This window comes from Podarcis liolepis (genome assembly GCF_965112155.1).
Source record: "Podarcis liolepis genome assembly, chromosome: 12".
Classification (NCBI taxonomy): Eukaryota; Metazoa; Chordata; class Lepidosauria; order Squamata; family Lacertidae; genus Podarcis; species Podarcis liolepis.
Genome location: NC_139563.1, coordinates 12,516,107 through 12,529,686, shown reverse-complemented (window position 1 = coordinate 12,529,686; position 13,580 = coordinate 12,516,107).

The following is a 13,580-nucleotide window of genomic DNA, read 5'->3' as shown; positions in this document are numbered from 1 at the left end:
GTGTCTCTTGCAATGGGACTGGATCCCAGAGGGTTCTAGTGTATTGTGGCAAAGCTGTATTTTGTGATGTTGTAGAGATGTGAAATTGCAAAAATGGGACACTGAAACTGACAGATTCCTAGCCACCCACCCACCCACCAGCACCTGAACAGGCTGGGTCTAGGTACATACTTTTTTTTCTTCTGTCCCACTACTCTCTTTAACAAAAATAGATAATTCCTTTCTATTCCTTACCAAATCATACATTACAGTAATTCAGCAGCTCACAGGCTGAGAACTGCCATAATCATAGTTACATTTCTCACACGAATTTCCCACTGGCAGTGCATCAGATTAAGTGTTCATAGTAAGTAGAAACTGTGCATGACTATAGATTTAATATGCCACTGTGGCATGCCTGGCTGTACGGGTGTCAAGAAATAAATGAGGAGGATATTGTGTCTGCTGCAGGGACTGGTTTAGAGTGATTTGATTCCCTGAAGATACCTTTCTGAAACTGTGGCTTTTAAATCTCATACTGTGCCTGGAAATTAGGCCGCCACTTTTACTTGCAAAACAAGAATACCTGGAATATCCAGCAAGTTTTACTGATCGAAAGAGGAGGGAGAAGGATTGCAATCGTTCACACTGGGTGGAGGATCAAAATGTTGAATACTGCTCTATGACTGGGGGGGGGGGTGAGGAACTTGGTTCTGTTTATATTTAAAGAGCAACCCATCTAATTCCTAATTTGCACTTCCTGAAACAACAAGCAAACAGAAAAGCATCCTTCCTTCAAAATTCGCACTTCTCTGAATTTTGCAATGAGGTTCTCTAGCCAAAGTCCAATGCCTGAGCCCAACCAGTCACGCAGAGCCCCTACTCATGAGGAAGAGCTTGCACATTGGGATTTCTTTACAAAAATGGCATTCTGTATGTTCTTGCCAAAGGTAGACGATGCAATGCCAGGGCAAAAAGCATGGCCTCATTTCGCACTGTAGACAGGATTACGCCCTACATGTAAGTAATGCAGGGATAGTATTAGGAATCCTACAAGCAGATGCAATGTGTTTTTGTGCACAGAGAACAGCTCCCACAGTGCTCTCCTGCCTAACTCTTGCCACAACCATCCATCATAATGATTGGGCATCCTGCTAGTATATGAGATAATTGATAATCTGGCCACAATTTGACAGTACTCAGAATCCACCACAACAGCTTCCGTTTGCCAAGCAACAAGACAGGCCCTAGAGACACCAGAGAGAGAGGATGCTTCTTGTTGTTATTGTGCGTTGATTCATATTCTGATATTGAACAGAGTCTGGGTCTGTCCGTCTGACTGTCTCTCTGCCTCTCTCCATCCTGTTAGGGTATTCTTTTCCACCTCGTTGTTGGAAGTAGAACAATCTGTTCTCAAAATACCCTGGCTAACAGCTTCAATTCGGCAGCTTCAGGTCAAATACTGGTGTTTGTCACCGGTATGTCCTGAGTGGGCATGATGTGATATCATTCCAGACCAAACAATTACATCCATAAAAACAAGAAGATTCCTATATTCTCATGGTATGTGAAAGCAATTTCCGCCCAAACTACAGTGGCTAGGAAGCGATGAAGGATTGCTGGAGCTGTTCAAAGACCTGCATTGACACACAATTGTCTAAAGACCACTTTTTGTAGCAAATGAACTTCAGCAGCATGGACTAAGCCACAGCTGTTAGCTCCAGAAATATTTTCATCCACAGGGAAGGACTTGATTGCTCTCTTCTTCCAGGAGAACTTGGGAACAACACATGCCCTTTTTTGATGCCTCTGGTGGACGATCAGATGATTTCTGGGAAAAATGTATGTTTTATTCTAGGATGTCAAAGGGCTGGAAATACCTTCCTTTCTTCAGTTCACAAGGACTCTTCCGATCAAGTACAGTGGTACCTCGGGTTAAGCACTTAATTCGTTCTGGAGGTCCGCTCTTAACCAGAAACTGTTCTTAACCTGAAGCACCACTTTAGCTAATGGGGCCTCCTGCTGCCGCCGCGCCACCGGAACACGATTTCTGTTCTCATCCTGAAGCAAAGTTCTTAACCCAAGGTACTATTTCTGGGTTAGCGGAGTCTGTAACCTGAAGCGTATGTAACCTGAAGCGTATGTAACCCGAGGTACCACTGTAGTAGTAATTCTATTCCTGACAAAGGAGGAACCATCAACTACCACCAAATTTAATGCCCCCCATACGAAACCCTCATCAGGTCAATGCTGCAACTGCTTTGTGTTTGTAGCCCCACACAAAATCCCCAATGACAAATGAGCAGGGCTGCTTGGCCACTTTTTAAAAACCAGATCTCCTTCTGTGACTTCAGCAGCAGCTGGATACCTGGTAATTTGGATGGGGAACCTTGCCCATCATTTTCTTATCTCTACCCCAGGGGAAGTTTTACATTGTCAATGTTCAATGGGTCATGCATGGAAGCAGAGTCTGTAACAAAAAACAGAAAAGTGCCTGGCAACGCTCTGATCTGAATAGTACATTCTCTGAGTGGTGATGGTTACATTTGTTAATCAACTTATACACACACACAAAAGTCTCAAAGTGACTTAACAAAATAGAACGCAAACTGATAAAAACTACTAATCAAAACCAGAAAATGCACAATACCTAAAATGCTCATCCAATAACATAACAACACAGACAAGTCCAGTAAGACCAGTAACCAGAAACTTTATTGTCTTTTTTTTTAACATAATTTTTATTAACAGGCCAATCCAATCACATCCAATCATATTACTTCCAAATTATACAGCCAGATTTTTAAATTTTGTTGGGGGTACCCTTACATCAAGCTCCGAACGAGAATCAAAACATCACTTCTGTTACTGCTTTTATCAAACGATTCTATCCAGCTCTGTCCATCTTCTTGTTGTTATCATGTATTCCTTTCTTTGCAATCTCTGATAATCTTCGCAAGCAGGTTAGGAACAAACAACATCTGCGTGGATTTTGCACACTCTAAAAGTCATATCTCATAAGGACAGCCGCCATTACTCCCCTTCTTCAAAAATTTATCCTCGGTCCGTCCTATTAATTTTCCCAAGCTTGCCACATATATCACAAAGGGGCTCTGCCAGGTTATCACATTCAATCCATCATCTACATTCCAATGACCCTGGTCCTCCTCCCCTCATCTTTCTTCAACAAGCCTGTCTTAGCAAGACGCCATTAACAACTGCGTCATAGAATTTTCCTTCCGCACTCCATATTTACTAGTCCTCTCTCCACTCAATAATTCACTCCACACAGCTCTTAAATTCTTGCTTGCGATTAGTAAAAGGCGACGATTCACCTCTCTTGGGGTGGAGGTTTATAAATACTCACATGAGGCAAAGAAAATAAAAGTTTTTTACTCCACCCCCCTCTTTTTTCGCTCCGCACATACCAGTCTCGTAATGGTGGTTCATCGCTTGATTTATTTGTCTCCTCCCGTCGCTCCAAACACAGAGATGCATTAATCAGCAGCCTTATCTCTCGAACTTTGCTTGATGTAAGTGCTTCAGCTTCATTCCAATTATATATTTCCAATTATAATTCCGAGCTGAAGCTAACCAGCGCGCGCTGATTGGAATCGGCGTCAGGAAGAGCTGACTTCATCGAGGGCTCGTGCCAAGTGACCGGCACCCCCGACTCTCGGATCTGGGGTTGCATTGTGGACACCGCTGGCAAGGCAGCCCCCCCATCTCCTTGGGGGGGGTAGGAAGACTGCATACTTCCCATAGCAGCCTCTTAATTACCTTGTATGGGTCAGAGAGATGTTATTGTCAGCCATCTTCCAATGCGCCACCTGGTGGCCCCCCCAGAAGAAACTTTATTGTCATTTTTGCTTTGCATTTATGTACTTATGCCTAAATTGGGGTATTGTTTTTTTTAAAAAAAACTTTTTATTGGGTTTTCTAAACAAGTATCATAGGAATAACCAACAATACAAATAAATAGACCAAGTCTTTCCATATCATTTGTGTATCACAAAAATAACACAATAAATTTGCAGTAATATTGACAACATATGGTTCGTTATTAGTGGTCAATGTACAAGTTATTGGTTCATGAATTGTTTTAAACAAAAACAAAGGGGAAAGAGCAGAGTTAACAGATAACATTCAACATTGCATAGCTAAAAGCCTAACCAGGAGCCCTTGTGGTTGTGCATAGATTAAATATGAGTAATAGTCATTTTTTCTCCTATGTTACCAATGAAACAATATAAAGTGGTGGTATACTGATGAATGTGGCAGGGGTTTTAAAATGAGGGTAATAATCAATGTTAAGTTTAAATTTAGATCTACCAGATTGAGCCAAATGCTGATGGAGGGCAGGATTGTTCATTTTCTGGAATACTGGCATACATTATGAAATTAAACCACATCGGGGTAAAGTCGTCTTTCTTGATCTGTCCACATGTCAACCGCAGTTTATTTGTTGATCTCTCAAAGGGGATTGTGGGGTTTTATTTACAGATGGGTGTGCCCTTTATGCAGTGGGGGCTGGTACTCAGTATGACTGGTAGGGCGGAGGGCAGGGAGTCTAACAGGAAGTGCAGCCTCAGTCAATGACCAGGAGAGCCATTTCCTGATTGGTTGTCATTGAGGTCGGTGGGGGCCAGCTGAGGGCAGACTGAAGTTGGTGACACAGTGCTCCATTCATTCTAATGGTCCAGCCTCCACTGCCTTTACAACTGATACACTGTGCATGAGTGTTCTCAGATATCTGCACCCACGTACAAAATGCAGGGTGACAAAGGCCCCTCCTCAGATATTTTTGACAGGCAAAATGTTTGTCCCACCCAACATAAGCCATGAAGCGCCTTTGCTAATTAATTCTGGCACATAACAGCCGGTGCTTGTGCCACTGGTCTTTGGGAAATCACAGTCAATTGGCACCCCGGCACCCCAATGCAAAGAGACAGAAAACCAATTTCCTCCCCATCTTAATTTGACTGTTCTGATCTCTTACAGTAAACACTAAGCTGCTTCTCTAGGAATAAAAATGTCATTTTCATCCTGAAAGCCGGATGTCAATTTTAATTAAGCTGCTTATTTACAGATCTATATCGTGATTTGCGCCTCGCGGAGGAGCTCGGAGCAACGGGTGGTGTTTTTCTCTCCTGGTCTTTGCTTTCAGAGAAAAATAGCTGGTACAGTTTGTACAGCTACAAAGGCCCCTCTTTGTACCACATGTTTTCCGTCGCAAAAGGAAGCCTCTTTGAAAAGTGACAGACCTAGGAAGATGGGGAAATGTAGACAGATTTCTTATGAGATGCTATTTACCCTTTAAAAAGTATAAAGGATGCTGTCCTTCTTTAGAACTCATTCTCCTGGCTATCTCTGGTACAGAAACACTATCACATCCAACCCATATATTTTAAAGCACATTAAAATCACATTGCTTCCCCCAAAGAATCCTGGGAACTGTTGTTTACCCTTCACAGAGCTGAAATTTTCAGAGCACTTGGCAAACTCCAGTTCCCAAGATCCTGGGGCAGAGGGCGCTGCAGGGGGTGGAGCCACTTCCTGTCCCTGAAATCCACAGCTATGGAATTTTGGCAGTTGCTCAACAACTTTGGTCCACCCCAGGCGCCGGTGGGAGTTGCTATGCTGCTGATCCTTTGTGAGATACCATGGCCTTAAAATGTGTGCTAAACATGTGTTGGATGTTAGAATTCCTGATCTATGATTGCAGTCATGGGATTTTTGTCTTTCACACAACGGTATATGTTTTAACTCCACAGAGTGGGAAGTGATGGAGAGAGGATGTTTGTGTTACTGTGTTCCGTGAAGTGGGACTATTGCCCTTTGTTCTTTTTCTCTTTGTTGTCTGATGCTAGAGAGAGAGGGAGCCATGTTGCAGTGCTCCTTGTATGTTTATATGTAAATAAAGTAGATTAGCCAAAATGCTGAGTTGCTGAGGTCTGTCACGCAAAATGCGCAAAATGTGTGCCGGTGCTGGTTGGCATTGGTCGCTGTGATGTTCGGGCAGAGGAAAGCTTATGAAGCTCCTGAACGATCGACCAGGAGGGAGGGAACATGCCAGTCGGGCATGTGTCTCTGCCAGGGTCCTACTCGAGTGTAGGCTGAACTCCTGACAATGCTGTGTGAATGTGAACTTTCTGACAGTAAGAGCTGTTCAGTAGTGGAATGGTCTCCCCACTCAGTGGATTCATGTAGATGTTAAACAGAATGGGGATAAAATCAAACCTTGAGAAACCCCACAATGAAGGCTCCACTGGGCCAAAGCATCACCCTCTGGAAATGGCCATCCAAGTAAGACCAGATCCATCACAAAGCAGTACCACCCACCTCTACCTCAGACAGCTGCTCTAGAAGGATACCATGGTTAATCTTCTGTAGATTCTGATGGATCCGTAATTCTAGACCTAAGATTACTGATTCAGGGCACTGCTGTCTTTAACAAAAAAACTGTTTTTGATTTTTGGTTTTACTGCTATGATACTATATGCTTGTAAGATGATAGTTATGCCCTTTAAAAAGAACTAAATGCAGTGAAGGGGGAAAAATTCTAGGCATGGAAATGGTAGTTGAAGTCAGCAGAACAGTTAGAGAGTTTATGGCTTCTGCTTCATCACTTCTATAAAAATCGGACATTCATCTCCTCCAAGGTTTCTTTTCCTTGCTGAGTCAGCAGGACCTGGGCAGGGGCTGGATTACTTAAATGAGTGATGGGAGCAGCAAAGCTTTGCACTCTGTGCAGGTTGTTACTGCCCCTTGCAGAAATAGAGCTATTTATTTGCAAGGGGCATAATCGCATGAGACAGTTAGGAGAACTACTCAAGAGAAGTGACAAGATTGGCTCTTGCTTTCCCATCTCCTGGTCTGTGGCTCCTGCCAAACTGCATCAAAGGTCCAAAAGAAACAGGCAAGTTTCTTCTGCAGTGACTGCCTGCATCCTTTTTACACAGAAATGCCGATCCTATGCAGTATTAGCTCTGCATAGGATTGAGTCTAACTCTGTATTGAAATATGCTGAGAAAACATTGCAAAGCCCTGGCTGGGTTACCTTTGCAATCCAGGCTGGGGGACTGCAATTTCCTAGCAACCTAGACTGAACTCTGTCACTGATTTCTCATCTAGCCTTAGGCAAATATTCCTGTAGACAGTAGGGGCCCAGTGAAGAGGATGGGTGCTACAGCTTCATTTCCTCCTTCTGCCTCTGAACATTTAATGGAACAAGCGGGATTTGGGGGCTGAAACCTGACAATGCTAATCTAAATGAATGAAAACAATGTGGTAGCCAATGTGCTAGAGATTTCCAGAAAGGTATAACCAGTGGGGGACCTTGGGGTCTCAAATTTCAGCAGTGCCTGCAACGCCAATATTCAGCACCCGCTGCCCTCCATTCTACATCATAGCTGTGGCGCTCCCAAGGCTCCATGCCCAGTGCGATTGAACTGGCCGTGCTCTCCTAAATTCGCCTCTGGTGTAACCCGAGTCCTCATTGAGCTTGCTGGTTCAGAACATGAGGTTTTCACTGTCCCTTTAAAACTTTGGTTTAAATGGGAGGAGCAGCAATCGTGTTTTTTGTCATAGGCTCCTTCCCAAGGACCAAGTGAGTGAGGGGCACCAGCAAAAGGATGAAGATGCCACAATAAATTAGTAGTTTTAAAACAGGGTGGCTATTATTATTTTTTAATAGACTGAGGGCCACATTTCATTCTGGGAAGCCTTTCAAGGGCCTTATGCCAGTTGTGGGCAGAGCCAGAGACATAAATAATTGGAATTGTTGTTGTTTAGTTGTTTAGTCGTGTCCGACTCTTCGTGACCCCATGGACCAGAGCACACCAGGCCCTCCTGTCTTCCACTGCCTCCCACAGTTTGTTCAAACTCATGCTGGTAGCTTCCAGAACACTATCCAGCCATCTCGCCCTCTGTCGTCCCCTTCTCCTTGTGCCCTCCATCTTTCCCAACATCAGGGTCTTTTCCTTCTCTTCTCATGAGGTGGCCAAAGTATTGGAGTCTCAGCTTCAGGATCTGTCCTTCCAGTGAGCACTCAGGGCTGATTTCCTTAAGAATGGATAGGTTTGATCTTCTTGCAGTCCATGGGACTCTCAAGACTCTCCTCCAGCACCATAATTCAAAAGCATCAATTCTTCGGCGATCAGCCTTCTTTATGGCCCAGCTCTCACTTCCATACATCACTACTGGGAAAACCATAGCTTTAACTATACGGACCTTTGTTGGCAAGGTGATGTCTCTGCTTTTTAAGATGCTGTCTAGGTTTGTCATTGCTTTGCTCCCAAGAAGCAGGCGTCTTTTAAAATAATTGGAATAACAAATGCAAATTTCACCTTTGTACAGTAGGTTAGCTTCTACACTCACCTCTTTATCCTCCATTCATACATGCGAAAGGCAATAACAGAGTTCAAGGAAACATTCCAGCCACTCACGGTGGGCAGGGCTTTTGAGGGGTGTGGCCTGGAGAGAGTTCCAAGGGCCACGATAAGCCTGGAGGGCCACATTTGTCCCCTGGCGTTGAGCTTCCCCACCCCCGTTTTAAAGAGATAAGGCAAATCTCCAGACTCAGAAACTCTGTTGCTACTGATGATCAGGGAATTCTAGCTTGTGAAAAAAGATGGGTGATTCTCTTTCAGTCTAGGAAGTGTTTACTATAAAGCCTAGATAGAGTGGGATGGAGTGCAGGAAAGATGACAGGCTCTACATTTTAAGGAAGATAGGAGTGAAGGGATGCAGCCAGACCCGCTGCCATCTAGGCTGGCTGAGAATAAATATGAGCCTCACCCAGTGACACCTTATCAAAGAGAGCAATGCTCAGTGACTGCAGCTTAGTGTCTGAGGGGAGTTGAAAAAACCGATTGCACATTTGCACACATTTGAGGGAGGTGAAATGAGGAAATAGCACTTCTTCCAAACAGTATTCAGCCTGATGGGGAAATCCAAGCTGTTGCCTTGACAACATTTCACTCTTAACATTTTAAAAAGACCACTTTAGCAAGGGGTTATCTGTAGCATATTATGAAGGGAAACTGCCAAGGGAATCTAAAGGTGTCAAGGAGACCAAATGCTGCTTGGCTTCTTGAACAACAATGAAATATTAAATGAAAATCCTGCAGATATTTATGCTGAGCTTCAGGACCAACACATGTCACTTAGCATATTTTTTTAAAAAACACAACGTATGTATTTTTTATTCTAAAATTGAATTGTATGAATAAGACCAAAATACTCATTGACGTGTAGGTGAGTTCAGGCGTGACCAAAGATTGAGATTCAGCTCAAAAAGGACTTACATCAGGAACAAGAACAAGAATGACAAATGGGGCACTTGGCCCAGTATACATACCTTAAGCCGGCCCAGACAAAACACACACACCGCCTGTGATAGGTCACCCTAATGCTGCAATCAGCGAATCACAACTCTGGCCCTATCTCAGCAGGGATTGGCTGCCTTCCAGCTCCTAACAATGTCATTGGAGGGTTTTAGAATCCTCTCTGTCTCTTGTTATGCAGATGACGTTCCTGAGCTCCAGGAGGCCTGAAGGTCTAGACCAGTGTTTCCCAACCTTTTTTGGGCAAAGGCACACTTGTTTCATGAAAAAAATCTCGAGGCACACCACCATTACAGCCCCGTGACGTCAGCGCGCAGCGTCACGCCGGGAGGGACATGAATTGCTAGCAAATTACATAATCACCTCCTTGAGGGCTGGCTCATCTTCTCCGAAGGCAGAACCCCATTAATTAACAGCACAGACTCACACCATAGCCAAGACGAGGGGGGAAAACCTCAGTCATGCACAGTCATGCACATGTGGGGGCTAAATGAGGACGAAGACCGGGCAGAGAGCAGGGTTCAAATCACCCCACCTGGCCAGGACAATCCCTGGGTGCTCCCTTGGGCCACTCGCCTGACCCACCTCGCAGGGCTGTTGTTGCGAGGATAACACGGGGAGAACCACGCGCGCCCCCGGGAGCTCCTTGGAGGAGAAAGCGGGCGATGAATGCAATGCACGAAATATATGAGAGGCGACCACGTTTTGCAGGTGAGGGGCCCCCGCCAGCCTCCGCTTCCAACACCTGGCGCAACGACGCCGAAGTTTCCCCCCGGGCTCGGCTCGGGGAGCAGCGCTGCTCCCCCCCGGCTCCCCTTCGCCCTCCCGGCTCTCTCTGCTGCCCACTGGGGACCCCCCTCACCTGCCAAGTCTGGAGCGCCTGTGGAAGTTGCATGCATGCATGCATGCAGGGCGCCGCGTTGCCATTGCATTGCACTGCACTCCATGCAACGCCTGCACGCATGCATTGCCTTGCACGCCCGCCAAGGGGTCTCCCCACGGTCCGATGCGTCCCCTCCGGCGCGCATGCAGCATTGCAAAAATACCCCCCCCCCGATGCAGCCCTACCTGGGGGGCAGCCTCCGCCTCCGCCGCTCCGCCTCCGCAGGGATCCCCGGGCTCCATCCTGCCGCCCGATCTCCGTGGGGGCGCAGGCAGGCTGCGCGGGGTCTGCGCGGAAGAGCCCCTGCCCGCCCGGCCGCCGCCGCTGCGCTCATTCCATGGCCGGGAGAAGAGCGCTTCAAACAAAACGCCCGGCCCGCCAGGCCACGCTGGGAAACGTAGTTTGCGCACCCCGCGCGGGCGCGGAGCCCAAGGGCGAGGGGACTACGGATCCCGGCAGCCCACGCGCCGGGGACGGAGGGGGAGAGGCCGGGTGCAGGGATGGAGGGACGGGTGGGCGAGCGAGTGAGTGAGTGGCAGCCGCCAAGCCTTGGCCGAGAGCCAGGAAGGGCCTCCCCGGAGGAGGAGGAGGAGGAGGAGGGAGGCGCAGAGCGGGAGGGAGGGAGGGAACCCCAGGGGTCATCTAGTGACGGCGCCCCAATCGAAAATTTGACTTTAAAAAAAAAATCTTTCGAATTTTTAAATTTTTCCCGCGGCACACCAGGCAACATCTTGCGGCACACTAGTGTGCCGCAGAACAGTGGTTGGGAAACACTGGTCTAGACCTGCCTTGCATGCATACAGCCTGGCTTTGGCCTACAATGCCTGCATACGTAACACTCATCACCAGTAAATTTTCTGTAGCTTTAGTCTCCTTCAGACATGCTAAGGCCATGCTGGCTGGGGTTGATGGGAGTTGTGGTCCAAACCACCTGGAAAGGTTCTTAAGGAATGTGTGTGTAGGTAGAGGGGGACTTGGATTGCAAACCATCTCCTTCCTGGTTACTTGAATCCATTGGTTCAGATCCTCCCCTCCGAAGCAGCAGAAAACAAGTTTGTTCCATTTTCCATTTGACAACCCTTCCGATATTAGAAGATGGCTATCACTTTACTTCCTCGTCTTCTCTTCTCCAGCGTAAACATACCCAGCTCCCTCAACTGTTCTTCATAAGGCTTGGTTTCCAGACCCCTGATCATATTGGTTGCCCTCCTCTGAAAACATCCCAGAAGGCACCTCTGTGAGCAGGTGGAGATGAGTGGAAAAGCAGCTGTGTGGAGTACCTGGCACAGGGATCAGCCCACTACTGCCCAAGGTGCTCAGGTGAGGTTCCAACACCACACCTGAGCTGCCAGTCCCAGCACCTGCAGTGTCCTGTCTTTGCACCAGCAAGTCTGGTTTGGCCTGTTCTCTTGCAGCTTTGCCTGTGGTGACTCACCTCATGTGGTCTCCCCCTCCCCACCATTCCTTTTTATGGCATCTTCCAGAAAACCCAGCACAGCACAACATGGAAACTGGCACTTATATGCTTGTTTCACAGTACTTTACCTAAATTATAATGAATTGCTTAGCGGCAAAGCGCTGTGTGCATTGGATCAGGGGGAGCCTGTAGCCCCCCCCTGTTTTTCAGGTTCTCCAATTTTATATAACTACGTCTTAGCAGTTGATTACATCTCGGCAACAAGTTGATAAGAACTACATTTTGCAGGTACTTCACTCGCCTTCCTCTCTCGCTCCCTAATTCATATTCAGATCCCACCGCTCTCAAGTGCTCTCTGCATGCCTTTCCTTTGGAAACATGGTTCTCAGTTTTGATTCAGTGGTATTTTCTCCACATGACCTAGATAGTGAAATGTCTTACGAAAGCCAAGACATGATTAGCTACCTGCGTGCGTGCTTGCATATCCAGAATTTAAATGAATCACCCACGATCACTGCAGAGCACAGCATCTGCAAATGATTTTGAAATCGGTAAGCTTTCTGGAACAATTGCTTGGGTCCTTGGCATTTGTGACATAAAGGTTCACTTCCCCCTCCTGCACTGAAATCCCCGCAACAGGGTGGCATCGGGTCCCCAAACTTACTGGGAGCCCCTACCCATTCGTTACCCCAGGAATGGAGAACCTCTAGACTGAAGGCAAAAACTAGCCCACTGGGGATTCAAATTTGGCATGTGATGCTGTTTTCCCCAAACCACAAGCCCCTATCCTCCCTCTGACATACTATGTGACATCAGGCTGAGATGTGGTGCCAGGGAATAATCGTGAGTCCTAAAGTGCACTCCTGGTTGCGTCAAACCCTGCTGAATCAACTGTGTGAGCAAGTTTTCCCTGACAAACTTGTTCGTACAACCTATTATTATTATTATTATTATTATTATTATTATTATTATTATTAAATTTATATACCACCTTTCATCCAAGAATCACAGGGCAGTTTACCATATAAAAACAGAAAAATGCGTAACGTAGCAACAAGCAAAAACAAGAACCCCCAGCACCACACATAGTTTAAAAGGCCATAGATTGTTTAATTAGGCAAAGGCCTAGGTGGAAAGGAATGTTTTTGCCTGGTACCTAAAGATATGTAATGAAGGTACCAGGCAAGCTGCCCTTGGGAGGGCATTCCACAAACAGGGAGCCCCTGCAGAAAAGGCCTGTTCTCATGTCCCCATCCTCTGGACATCTCGTGGAAGAGGCACACAAAGAAGGGCCTCAGATGATGATCTCAGGGTCCAGAGGCAGTCCTTGAGGTATTGTGGTCCTGCGCTGTTTAAGGCTTTATAGGTCAAAACCAGCACATTGACTTGGGCCCAGAAACTGATTGGCAGCCAATGCAGTCAGGCCAGGATCAGTGTAATATGCTCAAACCATTTTGCCCTGGTGAGCAATCGGGCGGGTGAATTCTGCACCAGCTGAACTTTCCAAACCATCTTTCTCCTGCTGAGCATCCCACCATCTGGGGAATTTTCTGGCTTATATGACTGGCACCCCTGTCAAAGCCCTAGCCGAACTCTGGAACATCTGAATGGCTCAGGCTATTGACACAATTGCTCCTGGATGGCCCACATAGAATCTACTTCCTGACCTGTCTCAAAGAGAGGAAATTAGAGAGGAAGTTTGGAGTGGCTCTGGCCCCATCCTCTGCCAGCTCTGGTCTTGTCTGCCATTGGCATGTGGCATCCAAACATGTACCACCATGGGAATACAATCCTTGATGGAATAACCCCCCCACAACCAATGCATATCCCTGATGTTTGTGCAGGATCAGACAGGTGAAGGAGACACGCCTTATGTTACGCACAGTAACTCTGGTAACAAAGCCCTAAATGTCTGAGTCACAGCCTAGCTGCAATCTGATTTTGAGTTTCTTAT